Source organism: Podarcis erhardii (assembly GCF_964252035.2).
Source record: "Podarcis erhardii genome assembly, chromosome: 8".
Taxonomy (NCBI): Eukaryota; Metazoa; Chordata; class Lepidosauria; order Squamata; family Lacertidae; genus Podarcis; species Podarcis erhardii.
The window spans coordinates 56,138,417-56,159,977 of NC_138499.1; the positions used below are offsets into that span (position 1 = coordinate 56,138,417).

Below are 21,561 nucleotides of genomic sequence, written 5' to 3' on the forward strand. Positions count from 1 at the left end.
CAATTGGTAAAATAGCTAGTAGCAGTTTTTGAAGTGTGAATGTGTGAGATCTGATTTCAGCATGCACAAATGCACAAGTGAAAGGTCAGGAAATTTAGTTTGCTGCCTGTGTCTTTGTACTGATTGCCATTATGGATGTTTCAGATTATATGCCTCATTCAATCAAATACACATAAATTCATTCGTAATGTGACTTCATACTATTTGTACGCAATAGCTGCCTGACAAATCAGACTCTTTGGATGAAAGCCACTCTGTGTAATGCTGCTGCATCCATATTAGCCATGCTCCAAGATGCCAAATGCACATGGGGGTATGTCAGCTTCCTCCTGGTGGTAGCCTCCTGTGACCCTTCAAAAGACAATTCAAAGGTGATGGTCCTCTAGTGCAGTGTTTCCCAACCTTGTGTCTCCAGCTGTTTTTGGACTACAATTCCCATCATCCCTTGCCACTGGTCTTGCTAGTCATGGATGATGGGAGTTGTAGTTCAAAAACAGCTGGAGGCACAAGGTTGGGAAACACTGCTCTAGTGCAACTAGGTGGCCACTTAATGCTTTACCCAAAAAGAGAAAATGGTCGTTAAAATTATTGGACTTAGCTGAGATGGTGAAGTTAACGTGTTTAAGTGGAGAAAAATCATTGTTGATATTTTCTAAGGATTGGAAACACTTTGTGGACTTTTTGTGTGAAAATGAAAATGAACCTGTTATCTCTGGGTTTGAGGATTGAAGAAAATAGTAATTTATAGAAAGTGGAATATTTGAGTGTTACCTTGGAGTGGAAGTTTTGAATTATTTTCTATATATAGCTGACTGATGAAGAATCGGAAGTTCTTTTCTTCCACCCTCTTTTTTCTTTTTCTTTTTGTTTGTGCTTTTATTTAGATTAGTTTCTTTATCTTTGATATTCTAAACGGATATTGGATATTGATCTTTGTATATCTTTTTTCAAACTTTAATAAAATCTATTGGAAAAAGAAAAATGTATCACCGAAAAAGAGGGCAAAATAGAACACCTATTTACATAAAATTTGTTTGCACTAATTTGGAATCATATAATTGTAGAGTTAGAAGGGACTCCAAGGGTCATCTAGTCCAACCCCCTGCAATGCAGGAATCACAGCTAAAGAATCTTTGACAGATGGCCATCCAGCCTCTGTTTTAAAAACCTCCAACGAGGGAGAGTCCACATGGTTCTTTATCTTTAACTCAGACTTGGACCACACAGTTGTTCAAACTGAGGATTGTCAAACAGAGGAGTTTATTCTGTAAGGTAGACATCCCGGGTGCAGCTTCCTATGAGACACAAAGGGCTGCTGCTAGAAGTGTAAACATCAAAGTGTTTTGTGGGCTTCTCTAGCTCCCAGGAATTACTATCATCTGCTTCCCAGTTCTGTGGCCGTATAATAAAAGTTGTTGCTGTATTAGCTTGTACCTTGATGGTTGGTTTTTATTGGGTTCAGTTTAGTTTTTGGGAAATCCATCCTCTGAATGGGCTTAGCTGCCATGCCAAACCAGACCTCCCTCCACATCCTTAGCATCTCTTTCAGTGAATAATAATAAAAAGGAACATTTCATAACTCTGCTACAGTTCATCTTAAATTTGAGCAGCCATCTTTATGAATGGTTCTGGTTTTCAGAATACATTAAGACATGTAATTTGAATGAATGCAAATGCTGGCATGTTTCACCTGGTTTTAACTAACTGTCTCTTGAGATCCTCTCATAGAAGCATTGGGCAAAAGGTGACTTTCCTGCTTCACTCCCCTTTCAGCTGCCCAAGACCCATAAAGGGTGCCCTCAGAATTAGGGGATCATGCTGAATGAGGTGAGTCTGTGATCTTTGTAGTTCACCCCAATAAGCAGGGTCCTTTAACCCATGCAGAACCTTTTTTGGGAGGCTGCTGGGAGAGGGAGGGATAGAAAAGCTATTTTTCACCCATACTTACCATGAGTTGATCTCTGGGTCCAAGCCGTTGACTTTATTTTCAGCATAGGGCGGAGAATGGGACTATCTTTGACCATGATCTTCTGACCATGAGGAAGAGAGTTGGGAAAAATGGAGGAAGTTAATGTGTAGAACAAAATTGACTAGTTAAAAGAAACCATATTTTTCAACAAGGTTCTTTAGAAACTTGTCAGCTCTTTAGCATCAATAATTTTTGTATCATTAGGAGATTTCGTTCATTTTGCTTAATATTTAAATCATTTTCCAATTCAAAATACATCATGGCCTCTTATTTGGGTCGGGAAAGTAGAGAGAAGTATATTTATGACCTAGGGAACAAAACCGAGCAAACAGAGACAAGGCAGAATATTAAATCTTTGAAATGAATATGATGTGACGGGAGGGATATGTAATCAAAGAAAGCAGATGATTTTTTATTTATTTAATCATTTAGAAGAGATTAAGCAGTCTACTGAAAAATAACACTTGCTGTATTTTAAGGATATGGTTCTTACATATTTTGATTACTTCTACTATGATCATTATTTTAAAAAAAAAACAGCCAGAGGTTCTGAATGAGGATTGACATGGAGTGACTGGATCGCAAGTTGCTCTCAGAGGATATTGGGAGAGAGGCGGGTAAAGATAAACATTCAAGATACCAGTCACGAAGATTGCTCAAAACCTCTCTGATCAATAGCATTAAAAATCTTGCCCCCATACTGAGTCATCTCTTCAATATTCATTGGAATACTTTATGCCCCCCATAGCTATTTTTAGAGTGTGAGTTCAAAAAAATGTTTGACCTGGTCTTTGTTTCATGGGAGTGTCCTCTGAATGGACAATACATCAAAGGAGTGGGGTTGTGAATCCATCCACGGCTGGTTTGGGCTCTCAGTTAGAGCTTAGGGTTTGGGGGAAAGTGTTCACGATAGAATATATATTACTATTGGTGCATTATGGCTACTACATCCCAGGATTATATTCTAAGGATCTTTCAATTCAGCATATTGCATGTGCTTAACCTAGTACAGCAGTTTGCACCAATAAAATACTGGTGTCCACTTGCCTTTTATGGTAGTGATGGAAAGCCCAATTCATAGAGGCTACTTCAGATGCTGCAGTGTGAAGAGAGGTAACCTGACATCTTTAACCCAGACTTGCCTCAGACACCTGTTCAAACAAAGGACATGTAGCAAATGGGACAGTCATTTGAACTCCCTAATAGCTACTTGCCACAAAAATACCCTGAATTCCCATGAAAATGTCCTGCATCCCTTGGCAGCTCAAGGACAATTCCTAAAGCTGCCTCAATACTCAATTGTTGTTATTCCCCAAAGCTCTAGGGCAAATATAATAGACAAAAGTTAGACAGTAACATATACAGTCCTCTGTCCCAAAATAAAAATAAATTCTCTTCTACAATACAGTTTCACTATGTAGGGCGTTGGGGGAAGTGCTCAATGCTGAATATCTCTGATTATTACTGCTTATGTCCCAACATCTTGAAAATGGATAAGCTATCCATTTTGCCAGTGATAGGGCCATGGTACTCACTCCTAGAATAGCAATCCCTGCACATCAGCTGATATGAGATCATGCTGCAAGACTGTCCTTAATACTGTACTGTGTCATGGAGCCATGGCTTATCAATCCACATGAGCCAGAGTGGGTATAGTATTGGAGCAGGGAGACCAGGTTTCAAATCTCCTCTTAGTCATCTTCATTGGGTGAACTGAACCAGTCGCAGCCCAATGTACTTCACAGGGTTATTCTGAGGATAAAATGGGGAAGGGAAGAGCTTTGCATGTCACCTTGAGCTCCTTGGCGGAAAAGGATATAAATGTAATCATTTAAAAATATTAATTTATATCCTTGTAAACTGATGAGATTTTGTTTAATTTGGGGGCACTTATTGTTTTCACTGCACTCTGTATTTTGTCAGAACCAGGCCTACCAGCAGATAGAAGAAGTCACTATAGGTAGAGATTCTGGGATGTCATGAGAAAGGAGAATTTTTTTAGTAATTTAATTTACTGTTGCATTTCACTGTTGCAAAGGGGGAAAGGCATGTGGGATTTTTTGCCTCAGGCACCAAAATAACTTGGCTGGCCTTGGGCGCTGTGCACCTTGCCTGAGCGGAGGTAGGGAGATGATGAGCATATTCTGCTTCATCTTAAGCAGCAAACATCTTGGGCTGGCTCTATGGGTTGTATTCATTTTACTCAGACCAGTTCCATTAAAATTAATGGACCTAAGTTAGTTCTGAAAACAAATTTCAGTGGGTCTTCTTTTGGGTAAAGTCTAGTGATTACAACCCTATGGTTTATTGTTGCATGGATCTTGAAGATAGCAGTAGGAATTTGGGTGTTATAATAGCAGGAACAACTAAAGAAGAAATGACAAAGTGACTTCATTAAGAGCTATGGCTGTTGATGGCTGTTGGCCACATCATCTACATAAAAGATCTGTTCTTACCTAGTTCCTTTTAGAATGATTTTTAAAAGGTGGTATGGCACCTCTAATGTCAGGCATAAAATCCACCCCACCCCCATATTATTATTATTACCAACTGCCAGAGTTATAGAGGCTTATACTAGATTTAGAAGTGAAAAGCCTTTACAGTTGAATAAAATGAGATAAAATAAAATAGTGAATACTGCTGCCAATATTCTTTAAAAACCAGTTTAAGAGCATCCATGAGAAAAGAAGACATCTGAGCAATCATTATGATAAACACATCAGGGCAAAAATATTATTTTATTTCATGCTGTTTGGAAGTGAAGATTGGTGCAATCCATATTTGTGAGGTACCATGCTATTTATATCCTTCTACCTGCTGTGTGATGGAGAGAGGACATAAAGGTGGCATAGCTAAGGACAATGATAAAAATCCCCTTCATATAATATGCAATGTGCTGATTACAGGCCACTAGAGTCTAGGTTGAATTGCATCACTGATGAATAGTCAAGGGACTCAGTTAACAAAATCAGTGCCTTTAAAGTCTTTAATGATCAGGGCAAAATGAATGAAAGCATTTGTCACTATTACAATGGTTGTTAGAACATGCTAATTACGTATTAGCTTAATTATTACCATATGATCGTTTACAATAATTATTAAATTTTGTTCTTTGATTTTTAAAAAAATTGACCAAGTTTTATAAGTCAAATAGTTTTCTAGAAAAAATGAATTAGAATGCTTTTAGATTTTCTTATTTTGTTGTTATTTGATGGCAGAGGACTTTTAAACTAAGCTGAAACTTTGTTAAGAAATCATTACAAACACAAGCATCCTCTCCAAAATCCCAGCTCCACAAGCACCTCTTTTCATTACCATAGATTCACTCAGCAATCAATGAATCGTAAAAAAGCAACAACCTCTATATTATACCCAAATTACGTACTATAACCATGTTTTTTAAAATATTTTTCTTCAGATCTATGTGTTCTAACTATTAATACTGATAGACTCCGGAGTAATAGTGTCATGTATTAAATATATGTCTTATATATCTCTAGTAGATCTACTGTTTAGGTAGGTAAAGGTAAAAGTACCCCTGACCGTTAGGTCCAGTCACGGATGACTCTGAGGTTGCGGTGCTCATCTTGCTCTATAGGCCAAGGGAGCCGGTGTTTGTCCGCAGACAGCTTCCAGGTCACTATGACAAATGCATAGTCAAGTCCAATGAGGCATGTACCATAAATTTCATTATAAAATGAATGGAATGTTCCTCTTCTAATCAAATATTGTATCTAGTTTCTGCAAGAAAACATACCTAGGATCAGAATGTAAGCATAATAAAATAAACAATGCTGTACATTTAAGATATTGATTCCAATGTTATTCTTTTACTGGAAGTCAGCTGTTGGTATATTCTTGGAACTGTCTATACTTGCACCAAGAGGTGTGTCCAGGGGGTGGTGAATGCCCTTCTGTTTCAGGGGGTTATAGTAGCTGCTTTGAAAGAGATAGTTGTGTCGATTCTCCTGAAGAAGACCCCCTTAGTCTTTAAAGTATATGACAACTGCTGTCCAGTCACTTATATTGCTTTCTTTGACAAGGCATGTAAGAGAACAACTGGACCTACAATGAAATTCGGCATGTTGAGGGCTCTTTTTCAGGGTTCCAGTGAGCCATGTCCTTTTCTAGGATACCCCATTCCATTTTTTCCCAATTTTCTGTCCTCTCCCAAGGGTCAGTCAGCATTCTGTGGCCTCAGAACATGCTTAGTTCTTGTTGGACTGTTTTGAAGGTTTCCCTCCCTTGTAGGTATTTGTATTTCTGCAAACCTTAAGAGTTCCTAATTTGTGCCCATTATGCTTGGATGACCCTCGGATATAGCATATGACCCAGTGCCTCCTGACACCATGCTGTGGGGAGGGTGTTTCCAACCAGCACCCACCTGGGTAGAGGTTTTGCATGCTGGATTCTCATTATGGAGATCTGGTATGCCACATAATGTTTACCTCTGTCTTTTTCTGGTCATCCCAGAACAGGATAGGTGACATTGGTTAACATGGCCACTTAAGGTGATGAAAAGGAGATCTTCCCTTTGGGTAGAAGTTATTATAATAAGTCTACCACATATATGAACAATAAGCACATTTTGTATACTTTACTCTTCTTTTTTAAAAATTGTGCTTTCATTACCAGAAGCTAGAAATCAATGCAGATTTCCCTCCCTCCCCCTTTCTGATCATTAAAAGAATGGTTTATCTTTATATGAATCTTTAATTTTAATAAGCTAATAATTCTGATTTTAGCTACTATTATCTTAATAGCTAAGCAGTCTCAAACATTTCTTCTGCTAATTTCTTTGGATAGCTTTAGCCATCTTATCAACCTGAGTGAATGTTGCTGCATGGTGAACTCTACCGGGAAAAATAGGCTAACGTGTCAAGGGCATTGCAGATGTTTTGGATTGGTGCTGTTTGCCAATGTTAAGGATACACTGTGTGATTTTCATTAGAAGTTCTCATGCTGCTTTCCCACTCCCCACCCTTCTCCTTCTCCAGTGTTGTGGAATTTTGATAAAAGATACTGATTAGCTTGTTAATTAATCAGCTGTGCTAGATTTGATAAAGAATTGAATCTCTGCCGGGTTGATGGTTTTGTTGGAAAGATGTTTTCATTGCTACATGTTAGAGTGCCCTAATTATTTTATCATATTGTTTGGTTAATCAAAAGGAGGGGGGGTATTCAAATAGTTTAGATAAAGAAATATGTATCCTAAAGTCAGATACTCTGCGTTCTTTAGGTTCCAATCTCCACCTTCATCCACATTCTTTTAATAATTATGGTAAGGACAGTGAAGAGAACTGATTCTATCTCATTTGAGTTTCAGAATTAGGTTACATCTAGTCTTAGATTAAGATTTTTTAAGGTTCAAAATGAAAACTATGCATTTTATATTAGAGAGGGGGGAGTAAGTAATGAGTCCTCTTTCTAAATGAATTTGAAAAGCAATTTGATTTTAGTTTTTCCAATGGAGAACATTAAAAAAAACCCTATCTTACTTTATTTACTAACCACTGAATTGAATTGTTCACCTTTTATTACAGATATAAAGCAAAGACTATGAAGATGCAATCATTTTTGCAGCTCTCAGACTTCCAGTAATATATCTCTTGTGGTTTAAATAACAGATAGTTTTAAGTGTTTTTCCATTACCTTCGTGTAAATGAAAAATGCATAAAATATTTTAACAAGGCAAAAGTAATCCAAGGAGATTGTTATTTTGTGTTACAAATTAGGTTATTTCTGTCATAAAATTAAGAGAAAAAAATCAGCGCAAGGACATTTCAGCTTAATATCATTTACCAAAAGGAACATGTAGCAGATTTAATGAGCTAGCAGGTCACCTGAATCCAGCTGTTTCCAACCAGCTTTATGAAACAGAGAATGCAGCTAGCAGTGGGAGGTAAGCATTATTACAAGCTCTCAAGGAGTTACAAAATCGATTTCTGCTTGAATGAATTAATTTAGATTATCAATTTATAACCAGCTACATGAATCCCATCAACTCAACAATTCAGTGAATGATCAGGCTCAGCCCTTGCAAGAGCTTAACAATTAGAGAAATCTCCCAATTACCTTCTGTCCTTTAGTGTTAGAGTTAGTGTGACAGGGGGCAAGTTGGAATGTTTGTCTAAGGATTTGAATATGTGAAATATAACACCTGAAAATGAGCAAGAGCATCAAGAGGTAAATCTTGTACTTAAGCTCCATGCATAGAATGTTATGATGAATACAATGTTAGATATGTAAAACTGAGATTCAAATAACCCCCAGTCATTGAGCTATGAAGCGTGGCTTTAAAATTACTCTTGTCTGAGACACTCAAACATTATGAAGATACCATGTGGCTCAACTCTCCCAGAACTGGACTACTTCACAGTACAGGTTGGGCAGAGTTTAAATGCTATCATTCACAGAAAGCTCCCTGCAATATGGAAAGTTAGCAGGTCACAAAAAGTCTTGCCAAGGATCCTTGTCCCTGAACTAGTTGCTGTAGTACGTGCTTTTTCAAAAAGAAGACTGAACTGGCTTTCCATTCAGTCTACGTAATGGGGCTGCAGTGCCAAAACTGTGGATCATTTTGCAGGATCAGAATTTGCTGCCCAAGTCAGAAAATCCAAATGGTTTCTCCTGTGGTAACAACATATAATAAATTAAATAGTTGACCATGTGTTTCTCTTAAATCTGCCACTCTAGGTGGCAATCTCCTTCTGTCTCATGACTGGACTTGCCCTGACACTTCAAACTATGAAAGATTATGAGAACTTGATAGATGATAATAGAAGGGGAACCCTTTTAACCTAAGAGCCACATTGCCAATTTTAAAGTGGCCACTAGGCTGCAGTCATGGACATATATGTTTGCTGTTTTGTGGATGGGATATGTATATTTCCACTAACTAGGGAAAGAAAACATCAGCCCAGCCTGCCCTTGTGCTCTTAATCTGCAGAAACCAGTATTTCAAAGCATAGAGATAAACACGATGACCTGTTAATATCTGTTAAAGGCTCAGCTACAAAACCCAGCGGAAATGCTGGCAGCTCTTAAACGTACACACATATAACAATCCATAATGCCTCTTGCACACATGCACACACACACACGTTTGGGGACCCTTGCTCGTCCCTGTTGACTGAAGTACTTTCATCTTTCTTGTTGTGCTGGGAGAATCAACTGAGCCAAGTCATATCAGTAGCCTTAGAACCACATCATTTGCTTGACACAGCCAATAGAGATAGGGTTGGCTCCTGACAAAATGCAGAGTTGAGCCAAATTAATATATAGCATATGGGAACAGTAAGAGGCCAGATGGGTCTAGGAAGCAGTCTAATTTGGCCAGAAGGCCTGAGGTGTCACACACTTGAAATAAAACAACTAAGGCTGCAGTTATTATGTTTTTACTCTGCAATAATGACACTATAACAACTCAAAGACCCTTCCAGATTATGGGGTTCCAGGATAAAGTATTTATGAGCGATCAGAATTTTTGATAGACCCAGTAAAGCTGGGTCTTAATGTAATCATAATGTCAACAGGACCATGTTTTATGGGACTTGTCTGAGTAATGGATTGTCTACCAAGTGACTTGCACTGCATGGGTAACTACATTGCTTTGAGGTAATGTGTCATACTCTTATTAGATGTTTTCAAGGAACACCTCTCTAGCCATTTCTGTGCAGGCAAAGTATTCATAGCCCATTTCAGAATGTTTTCAATGGTTCTACAAGGCCAACTCTGACTCTCCTTTTGGCAGAGCAGGCAACATGACTTGGTATTTAGCATCACTTCTAAAATATACAGTGAATGCAGAGGTGATATATGAGAAGTCCATTGAACATCCCATGGGATACTCCACTTAACCAAATTATAGCCATACTCTTAGAAAATTCAAACTTTTCTAAACATTGTAGAACAGATTCAGTCTATTTAACTTGTGCTGTATCTTTTGGTCCAGAAGGGCCATAGACATTATCCTCAGAAGTTTTTGTTTAATTATCCCAGAAAAAATGTGATAGAGCTTGAAGGTAGTTTAATGTAGGGAAAAGCCAAAGACGTCCTATTATTTCTACAATTCTGGCTATAATGAACTGTAATTTGTCAAATATATTTTCACTTTTCTTTATTCTATGTTGGCAAAGGCTTTGAATGCAATCCCTGGTGCTTACCTTAACACCACCTCGCTGTGATTGCAAATGTATCTCTCCTCAGCTGCATTGCAGTGAGAGAGAGAGAGAGAGAGAGAGAGAGAGAGCGCTAGCTCCTGGCAGCAGGCTAGGATGGGCAGATGACCTCAAAATGCTGAGGGCCTATAGCTGCGGTGTTCCACATTATTGATAGTAGCAGAGATATTGACAGTCCGCGCTTGGAAGGAAAATAGGAGTTTGATATGACATATTGTGTGTCTCAGCAAGACTCATAAATAATTTTGACAAGTTTTTGTATGCATGGGAAAGTCCTTGATTCAGCCTCCCATAAAAATAAACTTCTATTATGGAATGTATTTGTCAAGTGGCTGTGTGATGGATGGAGCTGCGTTTACCCCTTGGCAGTTCGATGAGTTTTAGATGCACAGCTTACCAGAGAGGATTTACGGGCAGTAAGGAAATAATTATTCAGTATGAAATACATAATTCTTGTACCTGAATTTTCATTTTTTATTATATTTTGTTTCTGTTGTGTTTCTGCTCTTTAATACAAAAGGCCCTGCCATTTTACTTGGAATTATTGTTCCTTGTTTGGTTTCCAAACAAGCTGATTTGATCATGTTCAGGTCTGTTTTGAAACTTGGCTTATATGTATTTTGCTAATTGGATTTGGGCTTATATGCATCCTCCATCCACCCAAAAACCTAAAGCTTGCAAATAAAATTTTGTTGTTTAAAATTAACCCCTTATATATTTTATTCCAGGCTTCATTGAAGAGTACGCATGAATAGTTTACTTTGCTGTTAGCAGCTGTCTAGCATTAGATGAGCCATGTCTGTGACTTGTTTATTCTACTACTAGTGTTTAATATTTGTTGAATACTAACCACATAATAAGTACCATTCTTCCATTTTTGTCTTGTTATTCCATCTGCTTTCAAAATAAAGCCACAAAACGTATTACTTCCCTTCGTAACTGGGTCAGCCCTTTTAGCGGAAGTTTGGCTAGCTGTTTAACTTTGGTTAGCTCCTTGTTCTTTGTTCTGACTTTGCCCTTTTGGTCTGTTTATGTTCAGCTTTTTATTTCTTGCACTTATTTTCAATTTCTTTAGCCGCACTCTGTGTTATCACGCTTGCTTAGGGCATGTGTTTCTAGGGACATTTACAAACTATTTCTCCTTGTTCAGGGAATGAGCACCTCCGGAACATGAATGGCTGGGTGGAAGTTAGGTCACATGAGTTTGTAGACAGATATGTAAGAGTGCGTAAATTTGGTCTGAAGTTTGGCTTGTGGAGTGGACTCATAAGGCAGACCCTCTAGGTGTCCCTATTTTCCAGGGATGTCCGTGATTTAGAGAAGCCATCCCAGTTTCTTATTTGATCCCGGGATGTCCCACTTTTCCTTAGAATCTCCCTAGTTTCATTGGAGAAATGTTAGAGGGTATGGAGTTATTGACCCCCGAGCCATCTGAAGGCAATCCTGTATAGGGAAGTTTTTTTTGTTTAATGTTTACTGTTTTCTTATGTTTTTATATATGTTGGAAGCTGCCCAGAGTGGCTGGGGCAACCCAGTAAGATGTGTAGAGTATAAATAGTAAAATTATCATTATGCAATGGGATGTCCCTATTTTCATTGGAGAAATGTTGGAGGGTATGATAAGGTACTCAGAGAAGCAATGGAGATGAGATCAGAGCTCTTTAAAAAATATATGAAGAAGTGGTAAGGAAGTAAGGGGGGAGGAAGTTACCATGAATTGGAAAGATGGCAAGAGAGAGAAAGGAAGAGAAAAAAGGTTGTAGCTTCTTTCCTTGTCCACTGTCTGAAAAGCAGGGAGGAGGTCAAAAGAATAGACTTTTCTCAGCTATGGCAAGGCTTTAGCAAAAAGAAAGAAGGAAAAAAGGGGGGAAAGCACCCAGGCCCATAATTCCAGAGAAAGCCAGGCTGCGTTTATCACAGCAAGACCCTTTTCTGCAATCTCCTGGAGGTATAAAAACCAGCATTTAACAGTGCATTCCAACTTAGGCAGATTCTCTGCCACTATCATGTTCTGGTGAAGGCTTGTTCAGTTTAGGAATCCAAAACCAGTTCTATGTTTGGATGATCAAAAATTCACAAAAGTGGGGTCCCCTAGAATGGTCATTTCCAGAAGAAAATGCAATTGCCTTTTCCTGCTGAAAAAAGGAGGGGAGTCTATGCTTTAGGTGTATTTTTAAACCATTAGTCATGATGTGGCACATAGCAATCAGCAAATGTCACCATTAGGTGCCTTTTAAGGGAGTTTAATATTGTTAACTGCAAAAAAGGTTGTCTGAGCATACTAGCTAAGAACATTCAGTAGTGGTATTCCTTTTTTATACAACACTGTTATGTCTAATATTATTAATAGTAGTGGTAGTAGTAAGTTGCTTGTTACCTAAATGTCTCCAAGAGACTTACAACACATTTTAAAACATAAACATACACTGTACCATTAAGAAGCATACAAGATGCCAACCATTCATTAACGTATATACTATTTTTCATTTTTATCAGAAGCTGATGAAAGAGATACAAATGTTTTGCTATCTAAATGAAAAATACAGTATTTTGTTAATCACAGTAACAGTAACACACACACACACACACACACACACACACACACACACAGAGAGAGAGAGAGAGAGAGAGAGAGAGAGATCTACATAAACACACTCACAAGACACTTCCATAACAACTGCACAATAATACAAACAAAAACCATCATTATAAGCTTCATATGTAGAACAAAATTTGTCACTTACCATTAATTGCTTCATTTTACTTTTTTGGTTTGAAGTATAGTTTCTAAAACCATCACCACCACCCCACACACACACCACTAAGCAGAAATTGCAAGTTTAGACTATTAAGACTCGTTAATTTGGAATTTCTAGTACAGAATGAGGGAAAATAGCACATAATTTCACCAACTTTTTGACCTGCTCTTTATTTGGTGTTGGGGGAAAGCTTTTAAAAAAGAAATTAGCATGCACTTTAGTTTTTCTTTGGATTCCTTCCCAAGTATATCTGTAAATATATGGAAAACCTCTTAAAAAGGAGCATACTCCCCCCCCCCGTCATTATTATATAAAGCTTACTGCTTCCTATGCAGAATTTTTCAAGCAATATTTAAAATACATATCCCAGGAGGCAATTCACAGGCATACTGGTAAAATTTCATGTAAGTGATCTGCATTAACAATCTTTCAATCTCTATTGACATATAATAGTTTGACATGATGTTTTGCAAAGGATATATTCACACTGATTTCAACAACATGTAGTATTTCCAGGTTTTATTTTCCAAATATCTTCAGGCATCTTCATTTCATTTTCCTTTTGCTTCCAGGGTCTGTCAAGGTATATTTCAGTGCATCTCAAGGCACCATCAAAGCACAACATGTATTGAAATTTAGGGGCCTGGAAGCAAACTAGTTGATCACAGCTGCTCCACATTGCATGGAGTATGAGATGGTCTTATGAGTATTCTTTTCTTGTCATCTGCAAAATATTTGAATAATATTAAAGAATATGGTGAACAGATTATATAATTCATTAGAAAAAATTGTGATCTGACAGCAAAGTAAACTAACCAAAAAGGAAAAGAAAAGAGTGAAGTGTGTTCATTTATCTCATTGCAGATTGTATCTAATACTGTACAGTTGTAGTGCATCAGAAGCATTGAGCTTGGAATAATGCTCAGTAATGCAAATCATTGTTACAAGCATTGTGTCAAATTCTTAAAGGTTCTTTTCATTTATGTTGTCGTAGAATGGCAAATAGGTAAACATTAAAAAGAAAGTGTGAGTAAATATCCTTAAAGCTGATGAATGGAAAAAGATTAGGGTTTTTTGGGGGGGGGATATTTTTACATTCAAATGCTGTTCATTTTTATTACCCCAAACTACCATTCATATAGCCTATTTCTTCATATCTTTGGAGCAATAAAATATTATCATAAAACATTGCAGATTTGTTTCTATGACACTGCTTATAAAATAATGTATCTAATGTCGGGTAATACACTTATTAAAATTGAAGTATTAGACCTTTAAACTAGGTATACATTTGAACTAGTTGGGTCACTTATAGTGGCACTGGTCAAAGCAGCTGATATATGTCTAACACTTTTCGCAAGATTGGAGAACCCTTAGAGTGCAGTCTTCTGATCAGCTATGCATATAAATATCTCCTTGCATGTGATAGTCAAGCATGCATAACTGACTACAAGCTTATAGCCATAATTTCAGCTGCATGTCATGTTACAAGTGCAAAAGAAATATCTTCAATGTACACTTTTTCTCTTCTTTTCAAAAGGATGTTAACATTTAATTAGAACAATAAAGTGTAATAGTGAAGTAAAAGAATAAGCATATAAAATTACAATAGTTGAAGGGGGTGTGTGTGTATTCTGTGTTCAGGATATTTATTTATTTGAGAACACACAGTTCACCTGTGAGGTAGAGCTTCTGTGTGGGAGGTGATGCATATTTAATGCATAACTTAAAAAGACAGGCAGGTTCTGTGACTTGTGAGCAATCTTAGAAAAGTAGGTTTCATGACAATTCTGATAAGGAAAGCTTATAGGAAATATGTTTTCTCTCTCCCCACCCCCATTAGACAATGTGTCATATTTCAGAGCAGAACCCTTCACATTTTCATATTAAGTGATTAATTGTTGTATAGCCTTCATTGTATTTTTATTGCATTTTCTGATTCAAACAAACTAAAAAAACACCAATCTCCCATTCCTTCCAAGTATATGAACCCATTAAACGAGGGGCAATCTACAACACAGCTGAGTGCCGAGTTCATGATTCTTGGACCAGCCTCAGGTAAAGAGAGAAGAGGGTTCAACTGCTCATGATTTTTCTTCTCCTCCCATACTCAGCTTCTAGTACCCAACTGAGCTCCAAGAGAATCCTGCCAGGCGTGGTGCCTTGCAGTCTTAAATGTTTTCCCACCTGATGCCCACTTTCTGTTTACTGCTCCCCAGTTTCTTTATAGTCCCTGTCTTCCATGACTCAAGACAACAAAACTCCATTATCTAGCAATGGGGCTCTGACATGATGTAGCATATCTTTTATTTATTATCAAACCTTTATTAGGCATTATGCAAATAAAACCATAAAAGAGAAAATAACATATAAAAGCCTTGAAATGTATATAAAAAAGGCAGCAGATGGCTACATACATATATATATATATACATATAAAATCAGTGGTTTTCCTTGTTAACCTGCTCCTTGGAGGACTGCTGCCAAAAACTCAGCTACCCCCGCCGTTACCCTTTGGTCAGCGTCGGATAGGTAAAGTCCCACACATTTACCTTGCTGGGGTTCCAGACCACCCGAAAGAGGGGACAGCACGCGTTGACGGAGCGTACTGTGCAATGGGCAATGAAAGAGAATATGCTCTACAGTGTCCGGGACATTCATAGAGCATCTGCAGAATCTCTTGTTTCTAGGAACGTTTTGATATCTTCCCCTGACAAATGCTGAGGGAAAAACATTTAAACGGGCCAGCATAAAAGCCCTACGTTGGGCTGGGATTATCAATTTAGTGACGTAATTGGCTCTACTGTCTAAGATATTTAAATCATAGAATGTGGGGGAGCAAATTTTGTTTACAGCTGCCATAATATTTTGTCTCTCGACATCCTTTAGTCTAGTTAGGATATTATGAAAAATGTACTGCTCATTAGAGTTGTACAGGGGCTCCAGCTCGATGCCTAAAGATTCAATCTTTTTTCGAGGTGCTGATACCATCTTGATTTATAGGAGTCTTTGAGCAAATCAGCGAGCAGACTTGATGGGGGGCAGCGAAAGTGGCAGCGTAACCAGTACTTTATTGAGGTGGACCATGCCCAATATTCCAGTGTGTGTATGCCTATTTCTGCACACATTGTTTCATATTTGATCACAGCTGGGAGTCCAAGAATACGTCTCAAAAAGCTGGAATGAATTTTTTTTAAATCATTGTTATATGCTTGGACCCATAGCGGGATTCCATAAAGTAACTGGGATTGCACTTTTGTTTGAAATATCTGAATGGCCGCAGGAATAAATTGATTACCTATCTGATAATAAAAACGGGCAACTGCTGATGAGGTGCACTTTGCCTGTTTTATGGCATTTGTGCGATGGGTTACCCACCCTAAATTGCTCTGGAATAAGATTCCCAGATACCTATGGATTTTCACTTGTTGGATTTCTTGCCCTCTTATTTTCCATTTCTCTAATTTCCAACCATTCGAGAAGACCAAAATTTTTGTCTTCTCATAGTTTATAGAGAGTTTGTTACATTCGCAGTAAAGGATCAGTGAAGATATAAGACGTTTCAGACCCAGGCTCGTTAATGATAGTAGGACAGCATCGTCTGCGTATAATAAGAGAGGAACTGGTTTCTGATTAAGTTTAGGGGCATGTGATTCTACTTTTTGAAGGTAATCTGGCAAGTCTGATAGGAATAAATTAAATAGAAAGGGGGCAAGAATACACCCTTGTTTTACCCCTTTCGAGTTTGGGATATCTGATGAAAGGTGACCTTTGGTGTTAAGTTTGACTTGACAGGTATTAGAAGAGTGTAGATTTTGCATTAGAATCAATAAGCGCTGATCAATTTTTAATTCTGCGAGTTTCCTCCACAACTTTGGGCGGTCAATTGAGTCGAATGCACCACGAAAATCTACAAAAGCAACGTATATCTTAGATTGCCTTTGGGATCTGTATTTTTCAACCAGATGCATGAGTATAAGACAGTGGTCTAGTGTAGAGCAACCTTTGGAAAAACCTATTTGTTCTTTCCCTGGTAGGTTTAGATTTTTCATCCAGGTAAGGAGTTTAGATAAGAGGTGCTTAGCGTAGATTTTCCCTATCACTGATAGTAGGCTTATCGGTCTATAGTTCCTTGGTTCTTTTGGGTCGCCATTTTTAAAGATTGGAATAATTATTGATCTTAACCATATCTCAGGTATGATCCCGTATTTATCTATAAGAGTAAACAGTTGAGCTAAGGGTTCTGCCCACCAATCTATATAGGTCTTAAATAATTCTATTGGTAGACCGTCTGGCCCTGGAGATTTCCCCGATTTGAAATTTTTAACTATCTCTCTAATTTCCTCTTCCTCTACCCTTGGCCACTCCTGGAGTTTATTTATTTTATTTTTAGTGGTTTCATTTCCTTTAAGTTCACTATGTAGATTGTTAAATACAGATGTAAAATATTGGGACCATTTGGATTCTGCAATTGGTGGTAGAGTTAGTTGATTTTCGGCTTTCAATCCTCCATACACTAGGTTCCAGAACGCTTTGTTGTTTTTACTCTGAATTGAGTCGAGTAATTGTAGCCATTTTTGGGTTGCGTATTTTTGTTTCTTTTCGGCCAGAATGTTGTGATATTTTCTTTTTCCATCAAGATAAGAGGGCTCTAGTTTAGTGCGATTATTTCTAAATGTTTGGCGCAGTTTTCTTTTTAGCTGGAAACATTCATCATCAAACCAAGGGCTAGCGCTATGTTTAAGTTCCCAAACTTTAGGTGGAGTACTAAGCTCTACAAACATTTGGAAGATTTCATTATAAATTTTCGGAATATCACTGTAGAGATTAGTGGTCTTTAAGTTGGATAATACTTGTTTTCTCAGGTTGGCTGTAAGTTTTTGCCCCACTGCTGCACTCATTTCCTGGGACCATTTTAATTGGGTCATTTGTTTGTATTGAGAGGGTTCTATGATATTGTACTTAGTTATTTTGGATTCGTCCTTTAGGTAAATAGACAGCGATAATGGCTGATGGTCGCTTTCAGTGCGCGTTCCAATTTTGAGGTCCATGATCGAATTTATAATATTATAAGGGACAAGAATATAGTCGATGACACTGCATCCTCGGGGGGAGAAGTATGTAAACTCCCCGCTTCTATCGCCTTTTGTTGAACCGTTCACAATCTGCAAATTGAAGTAGTTACATAATTCAAGTAGGCGTAAACCTTCGTTGTTTACAACCCTGTCTCTGGAGAGTCGTCCTATTTTCAGGGCATGTGCGATATCATTATCAGTATTCCAATTTAGTTTGGATGTAGCATATCATGTTTTTTCCTTTCTGGTTTCCATACAAATATGACTATCAAATAGATATCAATAAACAATCACAATAGTTTTTTTGGAGTAACAATGAATGCACTGATCAATGTGTTTTTCCAATCAGCTAGGTTTATTTTGTGTTCTCTTAGTTCCTTTGTCATGGTTAGAATCTTTCACAACTCCTGTGTTCAAGATTATTGTGTAGTTTGCTCCTTTTAATGCATTTTGGACTATCTGAAGCAACTTTCTAAAAAAAAAATTAAGGCTTTTTCATAATAAAAAAACTATAAAAAAATGAACTAATCTAAATGAAAACAGGAAAAGAAAAAGAAAATACAAAGTCCTCTCTCAAAGGTAGAGTCAGACTCAAAAGTCTCAAATTTATTGATTTTCCTTTCCACATAAAAAGTCTAAAAGGGGTTCTCTAGTTATTCATCTTTGTTCACACAAAAATCTCTCCACTGTGGTCATACGTTAAAATAATATTCCATATACATGCTCATACCAAGAACTGACTTAGTTGGTCTTTAAGGTGCTACTGGAAGGAATTTGTTTTGTTTTGATAATATTCCATAGTTATTTACTTATCGTATATTCATAAATTCACACCCAGTTCCATATCTTCCAATCCCATTTCTAATGTTACTTGTTGTGATTCTCTAATTCTTTTTTATTTCCACTTCTTTCATTCTTTTTCCGAGAGAAGCTTCAGAGGTTTGGCAGCTTTTTCCCTCTGAATTCACTCTAAATTGTGCACAGAATCCTTTCTTTCTCAATTATATCTCTGCTAGCTCAGGATATCTCTTGATTTCTGCACCCATGGTTTCATTCCACTCCTCCAACATCTTAAGTCCACCATTTGGCTGTTTCATTTCTCTAGACACCTGTGTCAATGTCTTCTCCATTGCATCATATACTACCTCCAACTTTACCATTTCACTCTACTGTTCTGGCAATCCTTTATTGAAATTGTTCCCCAAAGCTTCTGTGACTTCTTTAATTCCACTTTCAGTTTCATCCTTCTCTAGCCCATTTCATCAGTTCAGCTCTGATCTCTTTTAATTGCTCACTCAATAATTGCTGTAAAATGACAACAGTCAATGGGGTGTCCAACAATTTATTTGCCATTCTGAATGATCTTATTAATAGCCCAGTCTCCACCTTAAGATCTTCACATCTCTTCCTTAAGAGCTTCAATCTCCCATATCAACTTTAAGGTCTGCAAAGCATTCCTTATCAAGCTGCATTCCTTTCTCACAGTGACATAGAAAATGTACTTTCAATTTGAAATCAGCACTTTTCGTTGAAAAAACAAAAAGTAAAAAGTAAAATAAAATAAAATAAAGATCTCTAACAACAAGAACAGCCCTTGGACATTTAAAACTTTGCAAACAATTAAAACATGCTTTTCTTTTGCTTTCAGTCTTTTAGTGATAATCTCTTTTTAACATAGAAGTTAGCTCACACTCCATATACCCCAGTAATGATCTCTGTCAATGAGCTGTCAACAGAAGATGTTTAGTTTGCCATGCTCCTCCCCTGGAAGCCTATCTGAAGCAACTTCCTGAAGATTATACTGTTTTGTACTGCAGGGGGTGGAGTAGGGCTGAAATAAGAACCATATTTCTTCAACAGACATAAGTGATGCTCAGTGTGCTTTCGTGTACAGTACTTAATAAAAAATATTCTGCCAGAAGGTAGTGACCCACAAGCAGCTGAGCACTATGAAAGCTATAATTTTTTAAGAAAGACCCTTGCGATGTGGATCTGCTCTGACGTGTAAAGGTTCTCATGCTAGCACAGATTCTGCATTATTATCTCTAGGGTTCTGTTTTAGGAGATAATTTTTATAAAATCACTGTTATAATGCCATATTATGGAGCAGGAGTTCCTCTATGGCATGCTGACAACAACCAGTTTTCTCTTTTTAAAAGTCCCAGAGGCATAGCTATAGAGAGAGAAGTTGGAGGAAGGCACATCAGATTTGAGTGTGAGGGGTACAGGATGGTTTTCTGGATAACACTGAAAATAACCAGGTTCTTCTTGGAAGAGAAGGGCTATGCTACTATTTGAAATTCTCCATTGCAGATGACTATAGCAACTTTAAAACGGGATTCCATATTTGTGGTGAGGTGGGGTGGATTGAGTGCTTTACCCCCCACTTAGCTTATTGCTAAATGTAATACAGTACTTTTTAAAAACATAGAAAATATAAGATCAATAAAGCCGTTGGTTACGGGAGGTTTTATGCTTCTTTTAAATTCACTCATGCTCCAAAAAAGCATGGGAAATCATACATTATAGCTCATTGCCTTAAATTGCATCCTGTAAGCACATCCTGTAAGGACATTGTACTGTTGTACAGATCTTGAAAGAAATAAAAGTTGGACAAATGGATTGTTCACATGGATCCAGGTATTTGTAAATTAAATGTCAAACAATTGCACAAACGAATCATCTGTATGATTCAAGACCTTATGGCTTGAAAGGTTGGATTAGATAATCCTTGTGATCCCTTCCAATTCTAGAGTTGTATGTATGTGTGATTTCCTGCCCCCTCAGTATTTGCCTCCTAAGATGGCTGCCTCACTCTGTCTCATTGTAAGGCTGGTCCTGGTTGCTGTTAAGTCTGGCTATCTGCTGAGGTGATGGTGCACACTGCTTGCATACATTGCAAAGGAATATAGGAAACAGCCTTACAACAAATCAGGCCGTTGGTCCATCTAGCTCAATATTGTTCACACTGACTAGCAGCAGGTCTCCAGAATTTCAGACAGGACATTCCCAGCCTGGGATCTTCTGTGGGTAAGGCAGGTTCTCTACCTGAGCTACAGGCCTTCCCCATTCACAGATGCTATGAGGGTCAAGCAACATTTATACATCTGAGCCACAAAATACACTCAGTCTTTAAATCCAGTTTCTATTTCATAGTCATAGAGCTGGAAGGATCCACAAGGCTCATTTAGTCCAACCCTCTACAATGCAGGAATCTTTTGCCCAATGTTGGGCTCGAACCCACAACCCTGAGATGAAGAGTCTCATCCTCTACTGACTGAGCTCTTTCCTAGCCATTATGTTTAAATTTCACAGTTGATTATTTAACCTGCACTGCAGCTGATGAGGTAAATAATTTTTGATTTAGATTACAGTTAGTGTGTAACAAGCATTATTTTACCAGCAGCAAGCAGAATTTATGCCACTATTTGGGCTATCAGTGATCCAACTTATGGATGATATTCCCATGACTTTTAAAAAGAGCACCAAAAGCATGAAGTTTTAAAGTAGACATATTAAGCAATAAATAGTAGCGCTGAAAAATCAATTTAAAAAACCATAGGTAGTTCTTATGGCTA

The 21,561-nt window shown here is 37.7% G+C and overlaps 1 protein-coding gene and 2 long non-coding RNA genes across 3 annotated transcripts in view; 1 reads left to right on the plus strand and 2 right to left on the minus strand.

Annotated features, from left to right (window-relative positions):
• LOC309349313 overlaps positions 1-2,192 on the minus strand; it is a 36,062-nt gene extending 33,870 nt beyond the window's left edge. The window contains exon 1 of the long non-coding RNA XR_014159837.1: positions 1,949-2,192. This is a non-coding gene — a long non-coding RNA (uncharacterized lncRNA). The remainder of the gene's footprint in view (positions 1-1,948) is intronic.
• ZNF407 (zinc finger protein 407) overlaps positions 1-21,561 on the plus strand; it is a 334,428-nt gene that overhangs the window by 266,270 nt on the left and 46,597 nt on the right. The gene's annotated exons all lie outside the window — the stretch shown is intronic.
• LOC309349312 overlaps positions 2,537-21,561 on the minus strand; it is a 152,261-nt gene continuing 133,236 nt past the window's right edge. The window contains exons 8-9 of the long non-coding RNA XR_014159836.1: positions 8,515-13,632; positions 2,537-8,393 (exon numbers count right to left, since the gene is read on the minus strand). This is a non-coding gene — a long non-coding RNA (uncharacterized lncRNA). The remainder of the gene's footprint in view (positions 8,394-8,514; positions 13,633-21,561) is intronic.